The 24,173-nt window shown below is 44.3% G+C and overlaps 1 protein-coding gene and 1 long non-coding RNA gene across 6 annotated transcripts in view; both read left to right on the forward strand.

Annotated features, from left to right (window-relative positions):
* FRMD5 (FERM domain containing 5) overlaps positions 1–24,173 on the forward strand; it is a 346,861-nt gene that overhangs the window by 177,572 nt on the left and 145,116 nt on the right. The gene's annotated exons all lie outside the window — the stretch shown is intronic.
* On the forward strand, positions 221–14,578 carry LOC122455985. The gene is made up of 3 exons (XR_006274552.1): positions 221–257; positions 2,735–2,739; positions 14,367–14,578. It is a non-coding gene; the product is annotated as an uncharacterized LOC122455985 (long non-coding RNA).

Consider the following 24,173-nt stretch of genomic DNA (forward strand, 5'->3'; position numbering starts at 1 on the left):
GTATTTGGATTTTTATTAGGATCAGGTCAGGTGGGGGAGAATAGGTCACAGATGATCAAAATCCACTGGGCACATGGACCTGGCAGGGAAACAATGCATTCTGTTTAACGGAATAGACATTCCTAAGTAAAAACTTCCAAGCTATGCAGTGAAATACTGCTGGTGGGGGGTAATGTAAGGGTATGTCTATACTACCCGCTGGATTGGCGGGCAGCGCTCAATCCAGCGGGGATCGATTTATCGTGTCTAGTCTAGACGTGATAAATCAACCCCCAAGCGCTCTCCCATCGACTCCTGTAGTCATTGCGGTAAGTCGATCTAAGTAGGTCGACTTCAGCTACGTTATTCATGTTGCTGAAGTTGCGTAACTTAGATTGTTCCCCCCCACCCCAGTGTAGACCAGGCTTAGTCTTTCATTTATACATCTGCAGTCTGCTTAATTTTACTACTGAAAACTGGCACAAACGGTCTCTGATTCAGGAAACATGTTCTTTTCTGTTCAGGCCAGCACTTAAGCATGTGCTTAACTTTAAACTTAAAATTAAGCACATGCTTAAGTGCTCTCCTGAGTATGGATGCTTTCCGGAATTGGGACCCAAGTGAGCAGAAGAAATATCAGATACTGAATTCATAACTGATGAGCTCTGACATGGAGGTATTTAACATAATTGGCACATGAAAGGTTTTTAAAAACTAGTTCATGGATTAAAATTAAAGTAATGGAAACTCTAATTCAGAGTTCAAGGATCCAAGAGGCTCCTGACATTCTAGAAGTAATTTTTCAAAGTAATTTATTTTCTTAAAAGATTTATAATCCTATGGAGAAAACGCCCATGATGAGGCTTGAAGACAGAGATTATTGTGTCAGTTAAGAATAAATAGGATTATAGATGGCAAAGAATTAGTCTTGAAACGCATATGTTATAAATATGCCAGGATTGCACTTGAAGTATTAGGTAAAATTGTGAAAATAAGCCTACAGTTACCCGGCCTTCTTTGTTATTGTCCTTTTGGTGGCCTGGATAAAATTAACATGTGAGAAGGATTCTTATTGCATGCTGTTTTTCATATATTGCAGTGCTTGTAGTACATGCTAGTGAAAGTATTTGCCTAATGGTTAAAGCAGGGGACTGGATATCAGAACTCCAGGGGCATATTCCCGATTCTGCCACTGTCATACGTTCTGACCTTGGGAAAGTCATTTAAGTAGCACTCGTTTTTCAGGTGATTGATTTCATTGCTATCTTAGCAACAATGTCTCTGCAGTGAGAAAAGTGACTACAATATTTCTTCATTTGAGCAAATTGATTTTCCTGTTTGTTTCATAGAGATCAATCCGTGTGACACACAGGACATGGCTATTCATTAAAATCCAGATCCTGCCCTCAGATATACAGCTCCCATGGACAGCGATGCATGCAACTCTGAGGGCAGAACTTCACCCATCGTGAGCATCCCTTGCTGAAGAAGGATGTGCAGACATGCAAACTGATCTGGAGAGCTCAAGAGACCCTTTCTGAATAGTAATTATGACTGAATGATCAGGTTTCTTTGCTGGGTCTTTGCAGCAAGCAATCTCCAGCAAATTACAAGAAATGTATTTGGCAGTGTTTGTGCTGAGGAGTATCTTGCTGCCTGGGTGATGTTCTGTCACTTTGCAAACTTGCCCCACAGATCCAGCATAGAGGATTTTCCAGAGGGGGCTGTTTGGGCTACGTGATCTCAGAGTAGAATGAATATCTGCACAGTGCCTGCGCTGGCAGCATATGTGCCCAGACTTAGCTATTCCCTTTCTTTTGTCTTTCTTGAATTCTGTTTCTCCTTTTCTTTCTACCTGCTGCATTGTGTGAACAGGCTGGACAGCCAGCCTTTGGGAAAAAATCCCAAAGACATTGGGCTAGTGTTTTCATTGATTTCCTACCTCTCCTTGGACTGGAGCTTTTGTGAGCTCAGTATAGTGTTGCCTATTAGAAGTGTCTGTGTAGCATTCTTTAATGTACTTTAAATCAGGCTTGTTTACTAGATTGGCTTCCTGAGCCGTCCTGTCCTTTGGTTATTCAAAGGTGGCTCCTGAGTTTTGGCATGCTGTCCCAGATTTTTATGTCACAGCTGAGAGGTGTGTTTCTGTTGCCTTCCAGCATCCTCCTTGTGACTCTACAAGAAGAGACAGGTCTTCATCCTGGGGCAGGAGCTTCTCTGGAAGACTGGGCTGCAGCTTCTGGTTAGAGAGATTAATAGTGTAGGAGAACTGGGTCCATTTAGCTGGGGATTGGGAGATTCTGGTCATCTTTTTATGCAGGGCCAGGAACTGTGTCAAGCTGTCAGTACTATGAATGAAATGGCACCTGCCTTATTGCCAGGGTTTCTGCCAGGTAGGCAGTCAGCAGCACTTTCCTTCACTTTGGAAATGTCCATGCTTCATAGCCACTTAAGTCAGACAAGTGAAGTTTTCAAGTGGCCAAGAACTAACCCCGGTTTTACATTTTTGTATATCTCTGCACAGATGTCAGAATTAATATGTAGGGCTGTAATACAAACTGATTCTTGTGCTTTTCGCTCCCTTCATTGATTGCTGTGTCCCTGCTAGGACCCTTAAGAGCCACCCAGTTTTCATTGCTTGACATCCCTTCCTCACAGGCAAGATCTCTCTCTCCAGGATTGTCTTTGGAATCCGTCTGCACCACTCCCTAATCATCTGGTCACGGCTGAGTGAGGCAGTTCCTATTCCTGCCAGGCAATGTATGCAACCTCTGCCACACTTCTAGCACTTGGTGTCCTGGGAAACTCCAGATTAGAGCAGGGAATTAAACCCGTGACTTTCAGTTGACACTGCAGAATGTTACCACTGGGCAAGCTCAGAACAAAGTGAGGTTAGTCTAGGATATTTCGGCGCTGCTGGAAACCTTTGTCGGCAAAGTCAAATATGGCTTGCTATCAGTGGAGGTTTTCTGTTCGATGATCACCTCTTTCTCTCCCCAGGCCCAGAAAAAAGGCTTTCTAAAATGAAAGCCATGGAAATCTCTCCTCTGACATTTGTCTGGAGATTGGCCATAAAATTGTTTAGATTGTAATTTGAGGATTTTAGCAATTCATTTTGGAGAGAATCTCTACCGTCTGGTGTCAAGTGAATGGATGGAGAGCTAAAATCTACCTAATGACCTGTTTCAAATTAAGCTCCTTGGGCTACATTCTCTTCTCTGCTTGAGGAACTATGCGGGTAATTTTTTTGTTGACAATGAAAACTCTACCCAAGGCCAGATATTGTAATAATGCCTGTAGTCGAAGCAGGATATATTTGTCCTTGTTTGGGTTTATAAAAGGCTTTTTACTCAGTGCTAAATAACAGGTCAGTTGTAAAATGTTTAAACAGATAAATATTTATTTCAAGGTGCAGACCAGTCTAGATTTATGATCTATCAACTCATTTTCTCTGTTTTAATACATACCCAGAAGATGTGCCATATTTTAAATCTATGACAGTACAGAATATTTCCATGGAGTCTTTCAAAAGCTCTTCTGAATTCTGAACCTTCTGTCTGGGCACTCTTTGTAGTTGCTAAAACTGTACGTGCCTGCAATGAGACTAGTGAAGGGGATGGCAGGAAGATGGAAATAACTCAAAATCTATCAGACTACAGCTGCAATGCGAACACTCTGTAGAGAGAAATCGATCCCTCCTTAAGACTTGCTTCACCTGCAAGACCTGTAGGATGTTGCCAGTTGATAATAGCTAGGCAGGTGGTGAAATATATTGGGGCCTGGGCCAGCTGCAGGTGTCTAGGTGCTATGTAGATGTACTTCTAGTCTACATGAAAACATGCTGATGTTATTGGTATCTCCTTCCCTCTCCTCCCCCAACTCTGACCAATTTGCTCCTTCCCTGTGTTGCATCTTCTCATTAACCATGCTTTTACGTTGTTTGGGTCAGGGACTGTCTTTTTACTACATGCTTGTACAATCTCTCGGACCATGGAGCCTTCATCCATGTTTGCTCCTGTAGTACAACTAATTAGTAATAACACACTTTCTGTTCTCTCCAGAACCAGTCCCATCCCTTTGGTTTTAAATAGCTAATCCTGTGCTGGTTCGTTATGGAATTATATTATTTTCATTAGATAGTCTCCAGACAAGAACTGAACTACCGTACTTTGGAGTGTTTTCTCCAGGGATGGAACCAAGAACTTTAGAGGCAAAACAGAAAGCTATAAATGAGAGAGTTTAACACCCTGGACCAGTTTTGCCATCAGTTACACTTGAGCGCTGATGGACTAAAAAGATGCAAGTCTAGATAGAACTTGTCCCATTGGTGAAATTTTATTTTGCCTGCTTTAAAATTTCATCTGAAGTGTCTGATGATAGCATTTTTCACTTCTTGCCTAGTGTGCTGTGAAGTGCTTCTGGCCAGTGTTAGACAGTTGTTGCATTTCCTACGGGGCTGCATTTCAGCTGAGGATGGAGTGATTCCCACAAACACAGTTTGGTATTTTTTAAAATGTAATCCAAAATTAATAAGTCCCATTTTCATAATCACACCTGAGGCGAGCGACTCACGTGAGCATTTGTGGAAATTCACTCGCCCGGCTGTAATTATTACTGGGAGCACAATGGCTTCTCTCTCTCTCCGAAGTCTGGGGTACATCCAAGGCATCTCTCTGATCTGATGGGCCTCTTAATAAACTGTGACTGAGCCCCTCGGGGATGTTTGCATCCTTCCCCTATGCTCTGTGGCATATTGCTGCCCCTTTTCTGAACAGGCTAGCACATCAAACCCCTGCAATGGGATAACACTCCTGGGAAGTTGGGCCTGCTCTCTCTGCCACTGTGCAGTGCCAGACAGATGCAGAAAGTGCTCAAGGGCTGCTTAATCCCTGGTTTGAAAGCCTTAGTGGGATGTGGTGCATAGGCCTGGTCTTGGTCTCTGCACAGAGGTGAATTTCATCTGTTTACACTGAATGAATTATCCAGATTGAAATAAAACATTCTGATATACTGGCAAAACTCTGAGATCTTTAGGAAAGGCAAAAGTTACAGGTTCATCCACCGAGCATGCTCTATTTTTTGTTTGTTTCAATAAATGCTGATTGCCCCCCCCCCCCCTTTGATTTTTGGTTACTTCCCTTTAAACCCAATAGGACAGTTGATTGGAGACTGGCCTAATGATATCTAGCATCTGACAAAGCCTGTTTCACATCCACAGAACAGGGCTGTCTCTTGGGATGTGACACGTGACTGCAAATGTCCCTCAGCCATTTCTCCCTGGGCACTGTGTCAAGAGCTGGCTTTCAAAACAGGCTCTCCTGTTTATCAGCTCAGCGCTGATTTTGTCTAGGCATGACCAGCCTGGTGTGGAGGTGGAGCGGAGGGGAAGGCTGGAAAGGGAATCTGAAATTATCTGAATAATTCTGAAGAGAAGCGTGGTGTCTGTTCTCAATCCGTCATAGGAGCGGCAAGACTCATATTGACTAAGGATAACACTTAATTGTGATAGAAGCAAACATCTGAGGAGTAATGTGCAATGTGTCTGCTGAGAAACTAGGTGAGCTCAAAATGAGTCTCATTCATCAATCTATACAGAGATGCCCATGCTGCATGGGAGCAGGAGAGGGGGCAGGAGCCCCTTCGCTACCACGGTGCCCCACACAGGAATAAGCTGTAATATGTCAACATCGGAAGGACATGTGCCCAGTACTGCTGGCTCCAGGGGAGGAGTTTCTGGCTGGAGCTGTGCCCATGGCCCCCTCGACCTACATGCACATTGAGGAAGGAACTCCTGTAGTAAGCACCTGAAGCATGTCCTCGTGTACTCTGCACTAGATTCTGCAGACATAGTGCCTCCAGGGGCTCATGTGCCAGCATTGTCCATCTCCGCCCCAGATCCTGGTAGACCTTTCATGTACAGTACGGCCCTACAGGAGTTCTAGGAAGAGGAAGGAAGTTGTGGATCAGGCACCTCTGTGGGAGCTTGCAAATTTGGGTTCTAGTCCCTGTCCATTGCAGACTTTCCGTGTGACCTGGAGCCAGTTGCTGTTCCCTCCTGCCTCAGTTTCCCCCACCTGAAAGTGGGAATTGTACTTTTCGCCCTTCCGCAAGTTCATATCTCCTTAAATACTCCTCCACTTAGTCATGCTGTAGCTCTGGTTAGAAACCAGCTTATTTGTGGAGAAGCTAAGAAACCTTCCAGCCACTGAAGGCTACCTTTTGGAAGGTTGTTAGTTAACCTCTAAAGGATCCTTCTCATACCGTGCCACATGGGGAATTATTAGTTAAATTGGAGAAGATGGGGATCAATATGAACATCAAAAGGTGGATAAGGAATTGGTTAAAGGGGAGACTGCAACAGGTCCTGCTGAAAGGCGAACTGTCAGGCTGGAGGGAGGTTACCAGTGGAGTTCCTCAGGGATCAGTTTTGGGACCAATCTTATTTAATCTTTTTATTACTGACCTTGGCACAAAAAGTGGGAGTGTGCTAATAAAGTGTGCAGATGATACAAAGCTGGGAGGTATTGCCAATTCGGAGAAGGATCGGGATATTATACAGGAGGATCTGGATGACCTTGTAAACTGGAGTAATAGTAATGGGATGAAATTTAATAGTGAGAAGTCTAAGGTTATGCATTTAGGGATTAATAACAAGAATTTTAGTTATAAGTTGGGGACGCATCAATTACAAGTAACAGAAGAGGAGAAGGACCTTGGAGTATTGGTTGGTCATAGGATGACTATGAGCTGCCAATGTGATATGGCTGTGAAAAAAGCTAATGTGGTTTTGGGATGCATCAGGAGAGGCATTTCCAGTAGGGATAAGGAGGTTTTAGTACCATTATACAAGGCACTGGTGAGACCTCATCTAGAATACTGTGTGCAGTTCTGGTCTCCCATGTTCAAAAAGGATGAATTCAAACTGGAGCAGGTACAGAGAAGGGCTACTAGGATGATCCGAGGAATGGAAAACTTGTCTTATGAAAAAAGAAAAGGAGTACTTGTGGCACCTTAGAGACTAACAAATTTATTAGAGCATAAGCTTTCGTGAGCTACAGCTCACTTCATCGGATGCAGGAGACTTAAGGAGCTTGGCTTGTTTAGCCTAGCTAAAAGAAGGTTGAGGGGAGATATGATTGCTCTCTCTAAATATATCAGAGGGATAAATACAGGAGAGGGAAAGGAATTATTTAAGCTCAGCACCAATGTGGACACAAGAACAAATGGGTATAAACTGGCCACCTGGAAGTTTAGACTTGAAATCAGACGAAGGTTTTTAACCATCAGAGGAGTGAAGTTTTGGAATAGCCTTCCAAGGGAAGCAGTGGGGGCAAAAGATCTATCTGGTTTTAAGATTCTACTTGATAAGTTTATGGAGGAGATGGTATGATGGGATAATGGGATTTTGGTAATTAATTGATCTTTAAATATTCAGGGTAAATAGGCATAATCCCCTGAGTTGGGATATTAGATGGATGGGATCTGAGTTACCCAGGAAAGAATTTTCTGTAGTATCTGGCTGGTGAATCTTGCCCACACGCTCAGGGTTTAGCTGATTGCCATATTTGGGGTCGGGAAGGAATTTTCCTCCAGGGCAGATTGGAGAGGCCCTGGAGATTTTTCGCCCTCCTCTGTAGCATGGGTCACTTAGGGAGGCTTCTCTGCTCCTTGAAATCTTTAAACCACGATTTGAGGACTTCAATAGCTCAGACATAGGTGAGGTTTTTCATAGGAGTGGGTGGGTGAGATTCTGTGGCCTGTGCTGTGCAGAACGTCGGACTAGATGATCAGAATGGTCCCTTCTGACCTTAGTATCTATGAATCATGGTTCACACAACAATGTGTAGAGTCTCGAAAGCTGAGCATTTAAACCACAATACTACAACCAAATCATTACTGACAGTCTCTCCAGGGGGGCAGTGGAGGTGATGGGACTTTCATCTCTTATGGCTCAGGTGTTGCTGAGATAGAGATTTATGCCTGAACTTCACGATGCAGAATAATGTTAGGGTTTTTTTGCAGATTTCTTCCTTTAATTTTTACATTCCTATGCCTATGAAGGGGGAAGGAAGGGCTGGCCACAGAAGGAACTTGTGAAACCTTAGAGGAGGAAGGGAGCTGAGTTTCAAACTGTTAACTAAAAGATTTAAACAAATGCAAACTATTGGAGTTAGGAAATTCAGTCTCCTGGATAAAAGCAAATGGAGTTCTGGGACCCTGGAATTGGGCCACAGTGAGGTGAGGTCAGGAGTGAGGGGCACAACGGGTGTCTGTCTGCCTGAGGCAGCATTTCCGAGGAACTCCTCTTCTGCTGGTGCCATCTGTAGCCGCTGTGCTCTGTGCTTTCTGAGAGCCCTCATTCAGCCTGTTCCTCGGCATTCCGGGAGGAGATTTCGGGGACACGGGGCAGCACTCAGTTCTCCCCCTTCTGTAGTTGTTGGTGCAGGAAAGAAGGAAACAAAACCACTAACCTAATGACTTCAGGGGCTAAATTCAGCTTTGGTGTAAGGGAACAGGACCCCCCAGAGTTTGGTATTTACATTCTAGTTCACCCGAGTGTCATGTGAGGTCTCTAGTAAAAGCCTGGGTAGCGCTGGTTGTCAGTGTCACTGTGAAATGTGCGATGTACAGATGCTATGAAAAAAGTCATAGTGTGCTGAAAATTATGTTCATAGGATAGGCAACTGGAGGGTTGGTTACCAGCAGATGTGAAACTGGTTGTTCTCCATCAGGCAAGAGCCATTTATCCATCTCTCTGGTTACATGTAAATTGAGTATTGTCTCATTCACAATGGGCAACAATTAGCGTTCTAAGTCGAATGCTAATGAAGAGCTGGCAAAGACTTCAGAAAGAAACTAACAGGTAGAGAAAAACTAGGAGGTGGGGCAGGGAGGGAGAGCCCCATATCTCGAGGTGCATAGCAAAGGTTTACTCTGCTAAATTTGGGGGACAAAGGAGACACCCTTCCATCCCTTTCATGAGGAAGTAAATGGACAGCGAGATTGATGAATGGAAAAGTGAGATGATTTTGTTTTGTATCTTACCATATGTTTCCAATATTCTTTCTCACTGTCCCTTGGTAATCCATCTTACTCTTGTTTTCACTGTAAAGCTATCCAAGCAGGGTGCTGAGCAAAGTGGGGGTCCTGAGTTGAATCCCAGGAGCTGGTGTGCGCTCGTCCTTTGGGCCTAGTAGTTCTGTGAGTGTTGAGTGGCTGAGGGTCAGAACCCTGCAGGGAACGTGCCAGTGGCTTGGAGGTTGGCGTGTGCCTATTATTGCCCCTGCAGAGGGAGTGAGGCCTGCGGGAGCCCAGGAGGCTGTGCTTGTGGGCAGAGGTTGATGATTTCAGGGAGCTGATCCACAGCAGGCACAGACAAGATGGCTTCACGCTCAGAGCAGGTAGTGGTGAGGTTAGGGTGCCAACTTTCTCATCGCACAAAACCGAAAACTCTTGCGCTGCTCCTGCCCCGCCCCATTTTTAATGGTCATTTCCTCCCCTCTAACAGACACACATTGGAGTCTTGGTTATCTGGAAACAGGACCAATTTGACTGGGAAAACAAACTAAATAGTCTGCCGGCAGAAAGCCCCATGTAGGCCTCCCCCACAAAACCAGCCCAACCCCATCTCAGTCAGGTGGGTGCAGACGCTCCCCTTAGCCACTCCCTTCAGTTGTGGACTTGCTGTGGCCAAGTGACACAAGGTCCATTCAGTCTGCCACTGTCTCCTTGGCTTTCAGTTGTCAGCTCCTGTCCAGTTATTGCTACCACTTGCCAAAGTCAGTTTGGGCCCAATACAGCTCTCTCCCATCCAGTTTGCTGCTGCTTCTCCACCCGGTCAGCTCAAGCCCATCCTTTCTAGGGTCTGTCTGGTTCTCCAGCAGAGTCCAAGACACTTAGAATCTTTCTCACCAAAGCCGAGAGAAGAGAACTCCAAACTAAAATCCCTGGTCTCCTTTGTTCTTCTTGGGCCTGACTAACCAGTCTGGGCCCACTGACAGCCAGATTAGGATGGCCCACCTTCCCCACTGAATAAAGCCCATGAATTCTCACACTTGTTGCTCCTTTCTGGTATCTGCAATTATGTATCATGTTTAATGCAGCTCATGAGTGTGGAGCATGGAGAAATACTGGAGGGAATAGCTTTTGGCACTTCATGGAACTCCTCCAAAGTGTATGCAAATTATACCTGCAAGTATGAAGCCCCTTATATTTCCCCTTTTATCAGTAGGGGGAGCCAGAGAGTAGCATATGCAAATTAGCCTGGCAGCAGGTGGGTACACATCCTCAGTTCTCTGACTTCTCCTATAAAGGATGCCAAAGAGCATCTGTTCCTTATAGCTCTAGGGCTTATACAAGTACTCTGATTAATGCCCATAGTTAAATTGCAGGTGCATATTTTGCATATGTAAATTCAGCAGCTTGGCACAGCTTTTCTTTCATTGTTGCTTTTCTCCTCTCAAAATTCTGTTGCAACAGTAAATGTTTAACTTGCCAAATACCCGAAAACTTCCATCCCTTATGAACAGGATTTTCTAAATCTGTTATTGGAGATGCACTTGTTGGTTTGCATGCTCGGCCAAGTTGATCCAGAAATTGTTTGCTTTAACACCTTGATGACTAAAAACAAATTAATACCACGTGATCATGTCATATTCTTCTCTGCATTGTAGAACGAATTTGTGATGATACAGCCTGCTCCTGCAGCACTCCAGTTGAATTCAGTGAGAGTTTTGCATAAGTAAGGACTGAAGATTGAGCTTGTATTCACCTTTAGTCTCCAGACGTTATAGTGCTTAGATCAGTGTATTGCTGTGCTCTGCACCTATCACTCTCAGTTCGGTGACTCCAGTCCTTGACATTGCTGAGGTGTCTCACTGCACCAATACTCCCTAATCGTGGTTTGCTATTCTCTGCTGCTGCGGAGTCAGACTAGCCGCATGCTGTCACACTTCCGATTATTGGACTGTCTTGGGACAACTCTGTAGGAAGGATGTAAAAAATTAATTGTATTCTCTGGTGAGCAAAGCCTGTAATGGGGCTATTAACTAAGAGCTAAAGATAGTACAAAAAGAAAAGAACATCCTGCAGGTTAGCAACCCCAAAAGCATCCGGATCATAACTGCCATTAGTTTTTCCAGGTAAAAAGGCTGCCCAGATATTAATGTGTTACTGTTGGTTTAAATCTGAACTGTTCCAATCCTTCTGTAACGCTGGCTGCTCTGTGTGTCTTTTAGAACTTGAAGAGAAGAAAGCGTGTAGACTGAACAGTCCTTTTCATGATGGTCTTTAATTGAATCTATTCAACAAAATACATGGATGAACAGTTTCCCTGTCATTGTGTAATACAGCTTTGTCTGATTTATTTAACGATGAAAAGTAACACATTTAGACTGCTCAGATGAGTAGTTTAACAACATTAAATGGCTCCACATGTAAATGTTATAAAGCAGGAAGTGGTGCGGTGTACATACTCTAGCAAAAACACCCCAAAACACCGCCATCAACAACAAAGGAAAAGGAAGACCACATAGTCAGCCCTGGCTCCATTTTATGCATCTGATTGCGGCAGCCATAATCACTGTGAACCTATGTTATCTCCTCCAGCAGCCAGGGGTGCCCCAAATCAAGCAGCTGCATGACTAGCTACCCTTTCTGTTCACACCAGTAATTACCCATTTCAAGTGCACACAGTACTTAGGGGTAAGTCCTGTTTTACTGGTCCTTATGTGATCAGCATAATCAGTCTTGTGTTCTTCTGCCATGAACTTTCCCTGTCAGTGCCCAGAAACATGCGTCACAGACTGAACTGCTTAAAATACGCTCTGCAAAACTTATCTTTCTCTTCCTAAGATCTCTAGCAAACATTTGTTGAGTGTTCCGATGCTTGACGTTACAGGAGCATGTTTCCAGGGTGCTCGTGTTACACAGCTTCCTTCCTTCTTCTATGTGCTAGATAGTTAACAGCAGGCTTATGGTGAGGAAAAATTGCAAATAACATTCATTCAGCAGTGTAATATAAAAGAGACTAAGCTACATTATGCTCTTGGGTACCCGGGTCTAATCCCAGAGTTACTTCAGGTTTAGACCATCATGAGTGAGGAGAGAATCTGGCCCTACAAGGAAAGTATGAATCCACATTCCAAATGGAAGACGCAGGGGAGTGCAAAGAGCTGCGCTCTATGCATATTAGAATAGAAGGAAAAGCGCACTCTGTGTAAAGACAATTTATTTAAAAAAAAACCTTCTTAACCCCAAAGGAGCACTGGGCCTTATCTAAAGCATCTGCAGGGAAGATTATCATGTTGTCCTCCACTCCTCCATGTTGTCCTCAGTTCAGAACCTTTAGGGAATTTCCAACACTTGCCCTTTTATCTTTCAAGCTGTCTCAAGAAGTGAGATGTAGCTTCTGACTTGGACCTTTCGAGGCTGTTCTTGATGTCCTTGTTTCCCCCCCCCTCTTACCTTCCACCATCAACACAGAGAGAACCAGACACCTTCTCTCTGTAGCTTCCAGTGCCAAAATGAACTTGGGCGATGCTACAAAGCACTTAAGCATGCGCCTAGCTTTAAGTATAAGTACTCTCATTGAATTCTCAGGGGTTAAAGTTAGGCACATGCTTAAGTGACACTCTGGATTGTACCTTAGTTTCATGTAGGGCTCAGATAAATTTCATGGAATGTGCAGAGATTGTTGCTGGAGAAATGACATGTCGTCACTTCTGCAGATTTGACAGGATCCTGTTGAAATACTCTTTAACACTTGGCAGAGTCAATTAATAGTCACTATTAATTGTAATTGTAATTGCTCAGGCTGACCCCAATGACCTTCTTTAAAAAATTGAAAATACAAGGTTGTTTTAACCTTGGCGTCTTAAAAATCTGTTGGGATTTTACTCTTTGATTGTATTCTAGGCATTTGTTTTCCTGCAGAAATCTACTGTAGAATTATTTTTTTGCATTCAGTCATTCAAAGCTTCCACGCACTAATGGTTTAACAGTAATAAGAATGTCAGAGGCTTTCAGTACCAGTTCTTTGCACATATATAGTGCCTTTCATCCCAAAGTGATTTACAGACATTAATTATAAATCACTGTGAGACACTGTAAGAGTTATCCTCACTTCACATATGGGGAAACTGAGGCACAGAGAGGTTAAATAAATTACCTGATGTCATGTAGCAATCCAGTAGCAGAGTCGAGCACAGAACTGAGGTCTTACTGCCAATCTCCTATTCTAACCACTAAATCTTCACTCCAGCTCACTAGAACATTTATTCATAGAATCATAGAATATCAGGGTTGGAAGGGACCTCAGGAGGTCATCTAGTCCGACCCCTGCTCAAAGCAGGACCAATCCGCAACTAAATCATCCCATCCAGGGCTTTGTCAAGCCTGACCTTAAAAACTTCTAAGGAAGGAGATTCCACCACCTCTCTAGGTAACCCATTCCAGTGCTTCACCACCCTCCTAGTGAAAAAGTTTTTCCTAATATCCAATCCAAACCTCCCCCACATATATACATATATTAATACATATATATTTTAAAATATCATAACGCTCCAGGGCATGTTCTAAGCAGATAACTAGAAGAAGGCGATGTGTGCATATATATATCTGGTGATCTCAGTAATAATAATTAACACTCATTTATAATGGTAAAAATCCTAAATTTAAGACATCATTCCTTATTCAAATAACATTCTAGTTAACTGTGTTGACTAAGCAAATAGATCAGGATTGGCCTAGCAATACTTGCAGTAGTAGTTATAAACCCAGACCTTCGATTGCTGGAAGTGCTGTTCCCTTCCTCAAGCGCCCCAGACATGGGGTTATCTTATTACAACATGGGCCAAGTTGTGTCTTAGAGTTTACTGAGTGTATTACAGAGTTGATGCCAAGAAGAATTTGCTCTCATTTTAAAGTGTTGCGGCAGAAAGGATGTGTTCCCAAAGAGTTCCAAAGTCTGATCTCTGAAGGGAGAAATCCTGCAGATGGGGTCAGGCACTGCATTGCCAGCATAAATGTGACTCCAGCTTTCTGTTGGCATAATTGCTAGGATATTTGAGCATGCCAATTGCAGCACTATGCAGAGAAGGTATGGGTAGGAGTTATTCGTTTGTAATATACTGATAAGATTTCATTCCCCCATTGCCTTCAGCTGACGTTATAAAAAGTAATTACATAAGCACTGCTATGACACGAGGCTGATCTCATTAAAGAACATTTTTATAAAGAACAATTGAATTGGGGTGAAGAATATTAATTAATTCTGGTTGTCTATACCCCGTTCTCTAACATTTGAGCCCCCAAATTAAAAGAATGGAAATGCTGAACTAAACTCACTCTTAGGGTACGTCTGTAATACCCGCTGGATTGGCGGGCAGCAATCGACCCCTGAGCGCTCTTCCGTCGACGCCTGTACTCCAGCTCCGTGCAAGGTGCAGGCGGAGTCGACGAGGGAGCGGCAGCAGTCGACTCACCGCCATGAAGACACCGCAGTGAGTAGGTCCAAGTACGGTCGACTTCAGCTGCGTTATTCGCTTAGCTGAAGTTGCATAACTTAGATCGATTCCCATCCCCCCAGTGTAGACCAGGCCTTAGAGTAACACCATGAAACATCTTTAATGAAGTAATTTCAGAGCAGTTACACCAGGGAGGCATGTGACTCTCTGAATTCGAATTGTGGCATCACTTTGGAATTTTCCTGTCAGCCTCTAGGCCTCCAGAAGTAGCACATTTTGAACACTTATTTTGACTTTTTGTTTCATGAATCTCCTCCTAAAAGAACATTGAATGAATTTGAATTTAGAACCTGAGCCTACAAACATTTCTGCTTTTAATAACTCATCCCATGGGCAGTCCCATTAACTTCAATACATGGCTGTGTCTACAGTGGTTACTGATAGTGTAAGGCTAATGCTGCTGAACATCATATAGGCACATAAGGATCTGGGCGAATGGTTAGGGCACTGGGCTGGGAATCGGTAGCTCCTGAGTACTAATCGCAATGCTGACTTGTTGTGTTAGTACTTAGCAAGTCATTTAGGATCTTATTTTGATAGGTGCTGAGCACCAGCATCCCCTGTTGACTTTTACCTTCAGTTATGGGTGTTCAGCACCTCTGAAAATCAGGTCTTTAATTTCTCTTGGTGTTTATTATCCCTTTTATAGATAGTAAAATTAACTTCATTTGCCGTGGTCTGCCCTAAAAGTGAGAAGATATTACTCAGATTCCCCCGACTTGGAAGAGGAAATAATGGTGTGATAGCTCAGGAACAGCTGATGTTTCAATGGCCATTACTCACCAGGGATTAACTACGTTTGAAGTGTTTTGAAGATGGAAAGAGCTGATCCCTCATTATTTATTTTATCTACAGATCTGATGATGCAACTCTTTCCTGTGTACAACTACTCTGGTATTCCTGGCTTGGGCACCCCTTGAAAAGAGATTGCTAATTGGGTGGTGTTTTTGTCTTGCTTACAAATGGAGACTAGGACAAGGCCTGATAAACCCATTTCTACTTGTGATTTAACCAACTGGCATAGGAATTTGGCTGCATTGTGGTGAAAAGCTAGCTCACAATTCTGCTGCGCTATCCACCTCCCTTGACTTGGACTTTGTGTAAGAACTTTTCAGAAGCTTTTTGGTATTATGAAACGTTTAGTTTGTATTTATTTATGCTATGGTGATTAAGATTAAAATCCCCTTATTCCAGTTTCATGTCTTCAGACTGCAGTGCATTTTAAATTAGCTTACTTGCTTTGCTTTTTACCCATGTCACTATGTAGTGGTAGCATTTGCCAGCACACAGCTGTTTGCTTAATTCTGTGGATATTCTCTCTGACTCTTTAGCTGATCTAGTTTGTCATAAGGGTTTAGGATTCCATTTGCTCCTTTTGTGAAATGTAACAACTATGATGCATCCTTCAAGAACATTTCCTCTCCAATTTGGGTGATAGATTCTGTAATATTGTCTGAAATTAATTAGCAGCCAACACAATATGGAGCTGTAATGTGTCTAGTCTAGAACCAAGATGTTGAATAACTGGAGGAGAACAACAAATATATCAAGGGGAGCATAAGAAATTAGAAAAATGAAATATATTGAAGAGATCTTCTTTCCCTGTGTACTTTCCTGTGGATGTGTTAGAGATGTTGCCAACAGCTGTAAGAGCAGCCTGCAGCTCATAGCACCTCTGCCCTGTGATCTCAACAGATCTCCTAAAGCAAGGAAGGTTGGCCCGGCCTCTGTGATGGGAGACCTCCAAGAAAAGCCCAGGTGGATGATAATGTTCTGTTGATTCAGCAGATGGCTCTCTTCCCTCGGTATAGAACTGGTTCCCCCAGCCTGGTATTTGGGAATGCTCTGCCCATGGGGTTGCTGTGTTTTGGATGAGTCATGAAGTTAAAATCCTGAAAACTTGCTGTGAAAGTTTTTTTGCTCCCATTGTTTTTCAGAGGCCAGGGATGTCAGCCTTGGTGCCCTGGCTAAGCTTTATCTGGGAAATTCATCCCTAAATCCATAACTCTGTTGGCTTCACGTCTGGCTCTCTACTTGATCTGGCATAAGATCCTGAAGACATGGTCAGTGCATGCTTATCCAGTGACTGGCTAACCCTGCCACTTCACCTTACAGACCCTAATGAGTGAATAATGAGGATTTAGAGCAGGGGTGGGCAAACTTTTTGGCCCGAGGGCTACATCGGGGTGCGAAACTGTATGGAGGGCCCGGTAGGGAAGGCTGTGACCCCAAACAGCCTGGCCCCCACCCCCTATTCACCCCCCCACACTTCTACCCCTGACTGTCTCCCTCAGAACACCCCACCCATCCAACCCTGCTCCCACTCCTTGTCCCCTGACTGCCCCCTCCTGGGACCCCCTGCCTCAAACCAACCCCCCCCGGGATCCCACCCCCTATCCAACCCCCCTGCTCCATGTCCCCTGACTGCTCCAACCTATCCACACCCCTGCCCCCTGACAGGTCCCCTGGGACTCCCACGCCTATCCAACCGCCCCCTGTCCCCTGACTGCCCCCCAGAACCCCATACCCAACCCCATCACTGCTGCGTGCGCTGCCCCCTTACCATGCCTCTCAGAGTGCCAGGAGCTCGCAGCCCTGCTGCCCATGGGGTGGCGTGACTGCGCAGGAGGGTCCGGGGACTAGCCTCCTGGGCCAGGAGCTCAGGGGCCGGGCAGGATGGTCCCAAGGGCCGGATGTGGCCATAGTTTGCCCAGCACATACACTCTGAGCACATAGCAGGACTGGACATGCTCAGCTCGGTCTGTTGAATGCAGAGAAAATATCAAATTATTGCAAACACTTTTCCAAGATGATTTGTTTTAACTTGAAAAAGATAAACTTAAGCCCTGAAAAAGACTCCAGGTGAGGAATAATGAAATTAGTTTATTTTCATCAGATATCCTGTTGACAAGGCCCCTCCTCTCTCCTTACGTGAGCCAGGCACGCAGCACAGATATGTTATCGTTAAGGAGTTACTGCATTTTAGATCTGTTCTAATGTAGTCCAGTGAGAGCTTCCAAACCAAAATACAAATGGAAGAAAGGCCTATGGCTCCGAGGCATGTCATATGGAAATGGGGTGTACTCCCTACGCAGGCCCTGCAAGAGCTGAATTAGGCCAAGTGGGCGCAATCAGCCAGTTAAGCTGCAAACGGGGGAGATTTATGGTGTGTGGATGGAGCTAGTTAGAAGGAAGCTCACCTGTGAGGGAACAGGTGAGGGATGGGGAAGGGGCTTCTGTAAAGCCAGGAGGCCAGCAAGGGTGGGGAGAGCAGCAGGGAGGAAGTCTGCAGTCCCTCTCCCTGAGGTAAGGGAGAAGGACGGGGGAAGAAGCATGGTAGGAAGGAGTCCGGGGGCGAGAGCTGTAAGGTTGGCATAGCTGTAGAGCATAACTGTTCACTACAGGGCCCTGGGCTGGACCCCGAATAGAGGGCAGGCGTGGGTTCCCTGCCAGCCCCTGCAGAGTGGTACTGCTGAGGGCAGTGAATAGGAAGATTGCTGGGGTCACTGTGGGTGTGACACACGGCAGCAGGCGTGAGGACTGCCTGATGCTGCTTGTGGAGAGAAACTTTGAAAGACCACCCCAGAAGGGAAAGCCACTTAGTGACCTGGTTGGAGGGCCCAGCCACGAAGAGGAAGCAGCAGCTCCTGGAGCGAGAGGGGGCCGCAGATGGAGGGCGTGTTTACACTGACAGCGCTCCGCTGGAGAGCTGCCCCAGTGCAAGTGGACTTCTGTAAGCTTAGTGAAGACACTGCCTCCACTGATACGAGAGCTTCTCCCATCGGCGTGGGTACTCCACCTCCCCAAGAGGCGGTAGCCATGGTGACAGGAGAAGCCGTGTCTACACCAGGTGTTGGGTCGTTATAACTACATCACTCGGGGTGGATTTTCCATACCCCTTAGCCATGTAATTACACTGACAAGTTGGGAGTGTAGACCAAGCCTTAGAAAGAGACAGAGTGCAACTGCAGGAAGGGGCAGCGGCCTGTCCGAGCTAATCCCCAGAACCGCCAGGAGGAGGCGCCATTCAGCAGGAAGTAGAGCACCCCCCCTCACACACACACACATACACACACACACTTTCTCTCTTTCTCTCTCTTACCTACCTACTATCTACCTACCTACCTGCAGTCTTATGTTTTCTTTAATGGAATTAGTATTAAACCACCAGATTCTGCACCACAAATGAGGAATCCTAGTGGTTGGCATACATAGCGCTTTGGAAGCGTAGGTCAGCTGGGGGCTGGATTCATTCCTAAATCCCTTAGATGTTCTTGCTGTGGAATCTCTGTCCTTTGTTCAGATTTTATCATTCAGCCGAACTCTCCTTTCTGCTGTGAATATTGTTTCTTTCCACCCATTCACTCACCCTTTCAGCCCTCCTTATGTCCCGCACTTTTCTCTTCAGTTAACTTTTTCTGGTTCGTTCCTCCTTTCCTTTTCCATCCTGTGCTCTCTAAGCCCTCTGCATCCACCAACAATCTGCCTCTTGCTGTTCTGCTAGCTGCATGGAGAGGGAAGAGGGATTTTCAGAAAACCTCTGCAGTTAAGATCTTTAGTGAAAAGTACTTCCCTCTGCAAAGATAGGTGCAAAGCCAAGAAGGTAGAAGTGGCTTTGAGAAGCCAGATACCAAAACAAGGTGATCTGGCTGACTTCCTTAGGAATTGCCTCCAATTATCTACAGCAGAACCTAAGAATTACAACACCAGAGTTCCGAACTGACCAGTCAACCACACACCTCATTTGGAATTGGAAGTATGCAGTCAGGCAGCAGCCGAGACAAAAAAACAAACACAGTACCGTACTGCGTTCAACATAAACTACTAAAAAAATAGAGGGAAAGCAGCATTTTTCTTCGGCATAGTAAAGTTTCTAAGATGTATGAAGTCAATGTTCGGTTGTAAACTTTTGAAAGAACAACCATAATGTTTTGTTCAGCGTTATGAACATTTCAGAGTTACAAGAAACCTCCATTTCTGAAGTGTTCGAAACTCTGAGGTCCTACTGTACTCTACCTTTTTCAGTCTCTCGGTCTGTGATTATAGGCAAAGGTATAAGAATTAGGATACATTCAGCTGTCTCTGCTGTCGCTCATCCAAGGGGGGGAGAGGGTTGAAAACTGGGGCATTGCAGGATAAGGCAAAGCTTTGTGCATTCCATGTTGCATGTAGTACAGGCATCCGAGTCAGAGGGGGAGAAATGATCCCATTCAGAGAGATCTAACAGCCCAAAATAAACTTCCCAATTGCAGAGCTGTAGGCACATTTATTCTTAGTTTGGCTGAGGAACAGCAGCTAGGTGCCTCATGCTACACAGACATAAAGACTGCCCGTGCCCCTCTGAGCTGACAGGCTAAAGCCTAGTCCAGAATCAGCACATGATAGCCTGGCTCCCTGAACCCTCAGCTTGCCTTAGTGAAGTTAAAGGGACTCTGCAAAGGTGTGGGAGGCTGCACCAACCTAGCTTGTGGTCTGGATGCGTAAAAGCGATGGGATGATCTGGGAGTCTCCAAGGAGGGGTTCAGCCCTTTTTCTGGAACAAGGAGCATCTAGGAGAGTTCCAGGGTGTCTTTCCATACGTGCCAGAATGATGACTCTGTAGCAGACTCTTTGCACAGGAATTTTAGAGGAAGGAGTTGGGGGGGAGGGTCAGTGATCATTAGGGGCTTGATCCTGCCAGGTGTGGAGCACTCCTGCTCCATCTCTTCAGTGTCGCCCCTCGTGGGAATCATGCACTTAAGTGTGTTGCTGGGTTGGGCCAAGATGCTCAGCACATGGAAGGACCGAAGAGTGTCACTGGCTGAATAGCTGGATGGCTGGTCTTGTATTGTCTTATATTTCTACCTTCGCGTGGGACCCTGTCCCATCCTCAGTGAAATCCATGGAGGTTTTACCGTTAGATTGAATAGGAGCAGGATCGGGCCCTTGCTTTGTGACTGTTGAGCTATAGCAAAGAACTCTGCATTTTTAAGCTCTCTTTGCTTGTTGCTCCTCTTATCCCAGTCAGTCGGTTCTAGTTCTGGGAGCACCAGGGACCCATTCTATTTGGTGTTTAAATAGCCATCATATAAAATCTAATTTAAGCGTTCAAAGGGGCAGGGCATTCGTGAAACTGAACACACACGCCTTTTGCTGCTTGGATTTTAAAAGTGAAGAACAGCCCCGCCCCCACTGCCCCCCATTACTTGACACAGAAAAATTCCCTAGATAATATCGGGCAAAGAGTGAGTCCCAATGAAGACATTTTATAGATGAATACTGTACTTCCACCGTCTTAGAGAAATGGGATTGCAGACTGCCTGACTTACCATGCCATAGTGCAGCCTGTTGAGAATGGCAGCACATCTTCATCCTTTTAAACATGCTACTAGTAAAGCTAGAGGATATTATGCATCAAAACAGTTCTGCACGGTCTGTCATGAGTGATTGACAATTTGTATTATCCATAGTGATTGCTACTGTGAAATCAATAGCCAGAAGAATAGAATTTACATAGCTGTGTGTTCCTGGCACACAAGCTGTCTATGCATTTGCATCCATAAACAACATTCTGAGTATAAACCCATTTATTATCTTGTGTGATTGCACTATTCAAATTATTAATAACATACTGTCCTACTGCTTCCAAATGGGCATGGTACTCAGTGTGATTGTCCATAATTCCTCCAGTATTTAAATGCAATGGGTGTTTAAGACATGAGGAAACGATTAACGTGTGTTAATATTCAGCATCAGATAACCTTATTTGATGCATGCCAGTTTAGTGTACGACAGCCAAGTTTATGCAAAAGAGGATTATCAGAAATTCCGGTTTAATGCTTTGGAGAGAGACTGAGGTTTGTACATAAGGAGCTTTTTATTTTACTTTTTCAGTAGCACTGGCAGTAAGCAATATTCTGTTCATTGGGCTACTGTATCCCGAAAGATTTAAGGCTGAGCTTAGAAAACTAGCAAATAATTAAGATAGATGTAAATCTTGTTTTACAAGTTCTTATAAAGATGAAAAAAAAATCTTAAATGGATGTTATGCAATAGACCGCTCTTTTAAGTTGTGATTGTAAAGACAGTCCAGATAATTCCCTAAAAGACACATTCTCAATTATTAATTTAAATTATGTTTAATTCAAGTGAGTGAGATCAAAGATGAAACCGCCCCCCCCCATAATACCATTTTTTTTTTTTTACACTTTAGCCACATTTCATTGGATGGGGGAGAATGTCTGATTTGTTCTGGCTGTATTTCTGTTTACATGTTAAAATTGGAAGGGAAAACATCATTCAGACATCCATGCTACTTTGACAGGTTTCAGAGTAGCAGCCATGTTAGTCTGTATTCGCAAAAAGAAAAGGAGTACTTGTGGCATCTTAGAGACGAACAAATTTATTTGAGCATAAGCTTTCGTGAGAAGTGAGCTGTAGCTCATGAAAGCTTATGCTCAAATAAATTTGTTAGTCTCTAAGGTGCCACAAGTACTCCTTTTCTTTATATTACTTTGACAAATGCAAAATTCCTGTAGCAAATCTCATCAAGAAGTGGATGGGTTAAATCAGCACTTTTATTGTCTTGCTGAAGTTGAAGTATTTGTGCTTAATGCAGTTTCCTGTGACATTTTTCATGGCTGTAATAGACTCTGCTGAGTGTGGAAGTTAAATTAGCATTAATATGACAGAGTTAAAGTTGCTGTAATGCAGTCAATAGAGTATGCAGTTCCAGCTTCCCAGATCTGCTTAGCTTTAGTTCAGTTTTCCAAACAGTGTGTGTTAGTGTGTGTGTTCTGCATCACTAGCAGCAAAGTGGGAACAGAAAGTACATTTGTTAGACGAGCTGCATCTATTTTAACAGTCCTTCAGGTTTAATTTGGAAGAATTTACAAGTATCTCTTTATTTATGCAAGTACCATTTCTATTATTTAGTTGATGGATTTAAGCTCTGCACTAAGCTATGATAAGCGTGACTTATGTCAAATGCGTCACTCTAAAGCAGGATTTGCAAAATGACATCTTTTCCCTATAAAAATCAACCAAAACAGCTTTATTATTTAAAATTTCCACCTAATATTTTCTTGCCTGGGGTACATTATTCCTAGTATGTATAGCACAGATGACCGTGAGAGATTGTTTCACTGCCTGATGGGGAGTTATGGCTGCCATGACTCCAATTTTCCCTTCCTTTTCAAAGGTGTTTCTGTGATTCATCTGTTTTCAAACTCCATATTGTCTCTTAAAGCCATTCACTGAAAACATAAACACCATGATTCAACTGAAAACCAGCTGCTTAAAATCTCGCTTCACCCAGGCCAAGGAGTTATGAATCCAGCAGGCTGAGTTATTTTTTTTCACACTGTGGCCTAGTAGTTCTGTGAGACGGACTCTCCAGTGGTAGGAGGCAATTGCACCTGATGATGAATGACATACTCGAACTCAATCAAAAGTCTATTAATAGAGGTAAATCTAGGCCACAATTTTCCAACTTGAGTGTCTAAAGCTAGGCACCTAAATCTATGTTTAGGTTCCTCAATAAATGGCCTCGTTACCAGAGGGGCTGACATCCCACAGCCCCCACTGACTTCACTGGGCCAGTGAATGCTCAGCTGCTCTGGAAATCAGGCTGCCTCGCCTTAGGCCTCCTAGCTGGGCTCTGGTTTATCAATAAATTGTTCAGAGCAGCCCCAGTAAAGGGCAGACTCCCATCCGGTGGTGCCCCTTTGATGAGGGCCGAGCGCCCTCCTGCTGATCTCAGTTCCATCACAAACTAATGGACATGTTGCAGTTGCCCAACTTATTCATACAGACACCTCTTTGCATAAGCAGATTGCCACAGTGAAGCACACGAACCGAAGTGTGTGTGCTGCCTCCCTTTAGTGGCTGGTCCATTAGAGGCTAACAGCCCACTACTGCTGTCAGCTCATGGAGTTACTCCTGTGGGAAGTGGCTGTGCTGTAGTGCTGAAAGTCCTGGGGCTCTGTTGAAGACCCATACATATCACTCTCTCTCTCACTCCCTCGCACGCGCGCGCGCACGCACACACACACACACACACACACACACACACACACACACACACACACACACACACACACACACCCCTACTCTTTCAGCAGCCCTTTCATAGACTGTCCGAACATGTCTCTAAAACCACCTAAACTGGAAGAGTTCCGCATTGTTCTTTCTCCCTCTTCCTTTGGTTTTCCAAAAATGCAGCTGAGTAAGTTAATTGGACAAGTGGGTTTTCTGTTATATTATTGAGGCCTTTGGAATGGATGGAAACTCTCACTGGTTCATCGTACAATCTGATAAAAAAAAAGTGTTCTAAAAAAACCTCTGTAATGGTGTCCACATACTGTACTTGTGCAAAGTCCCCAGGCGCTCACTGGAGACTTTCAGGGAGTGTCTTTTCTTTAATATTCACATGCATTTTTCTTCCCTCTCTATTACATCAAGGACCTACACCAGCTAAAAGGAAAATGGGAATCCAGAGGAAAGGCCCTGCAAATTTTCCCTAGGAGTTGGGGAGAGATTAGCTGCTGTAATAAGTCTAAAAACCACAAGGAGTCTTTGTGGCACGTCGGAGACTAACAAATTTATTTGGGCATAAGCTTTTGTGGGATATAACCCAAAGTCCTTGTTGTTTTTACTGATACAGACTAACACGGCTACCCCTCTGAAACC

Source organism: Dermochelys coriacea, chromosome 10 (assembly GCF_009764565.3).
Source record: "Dermochelys coriacea isolate rDerCor1 chromosome 10, rDerCor1.pri.v4, whole genome shotgun sequence".
Taxonomy (NCBI): Eukaryota; Metazoa; Chordata; order Testudines; family Dermochelyidae; genus Dermochelys; species Dermochelys coriacea.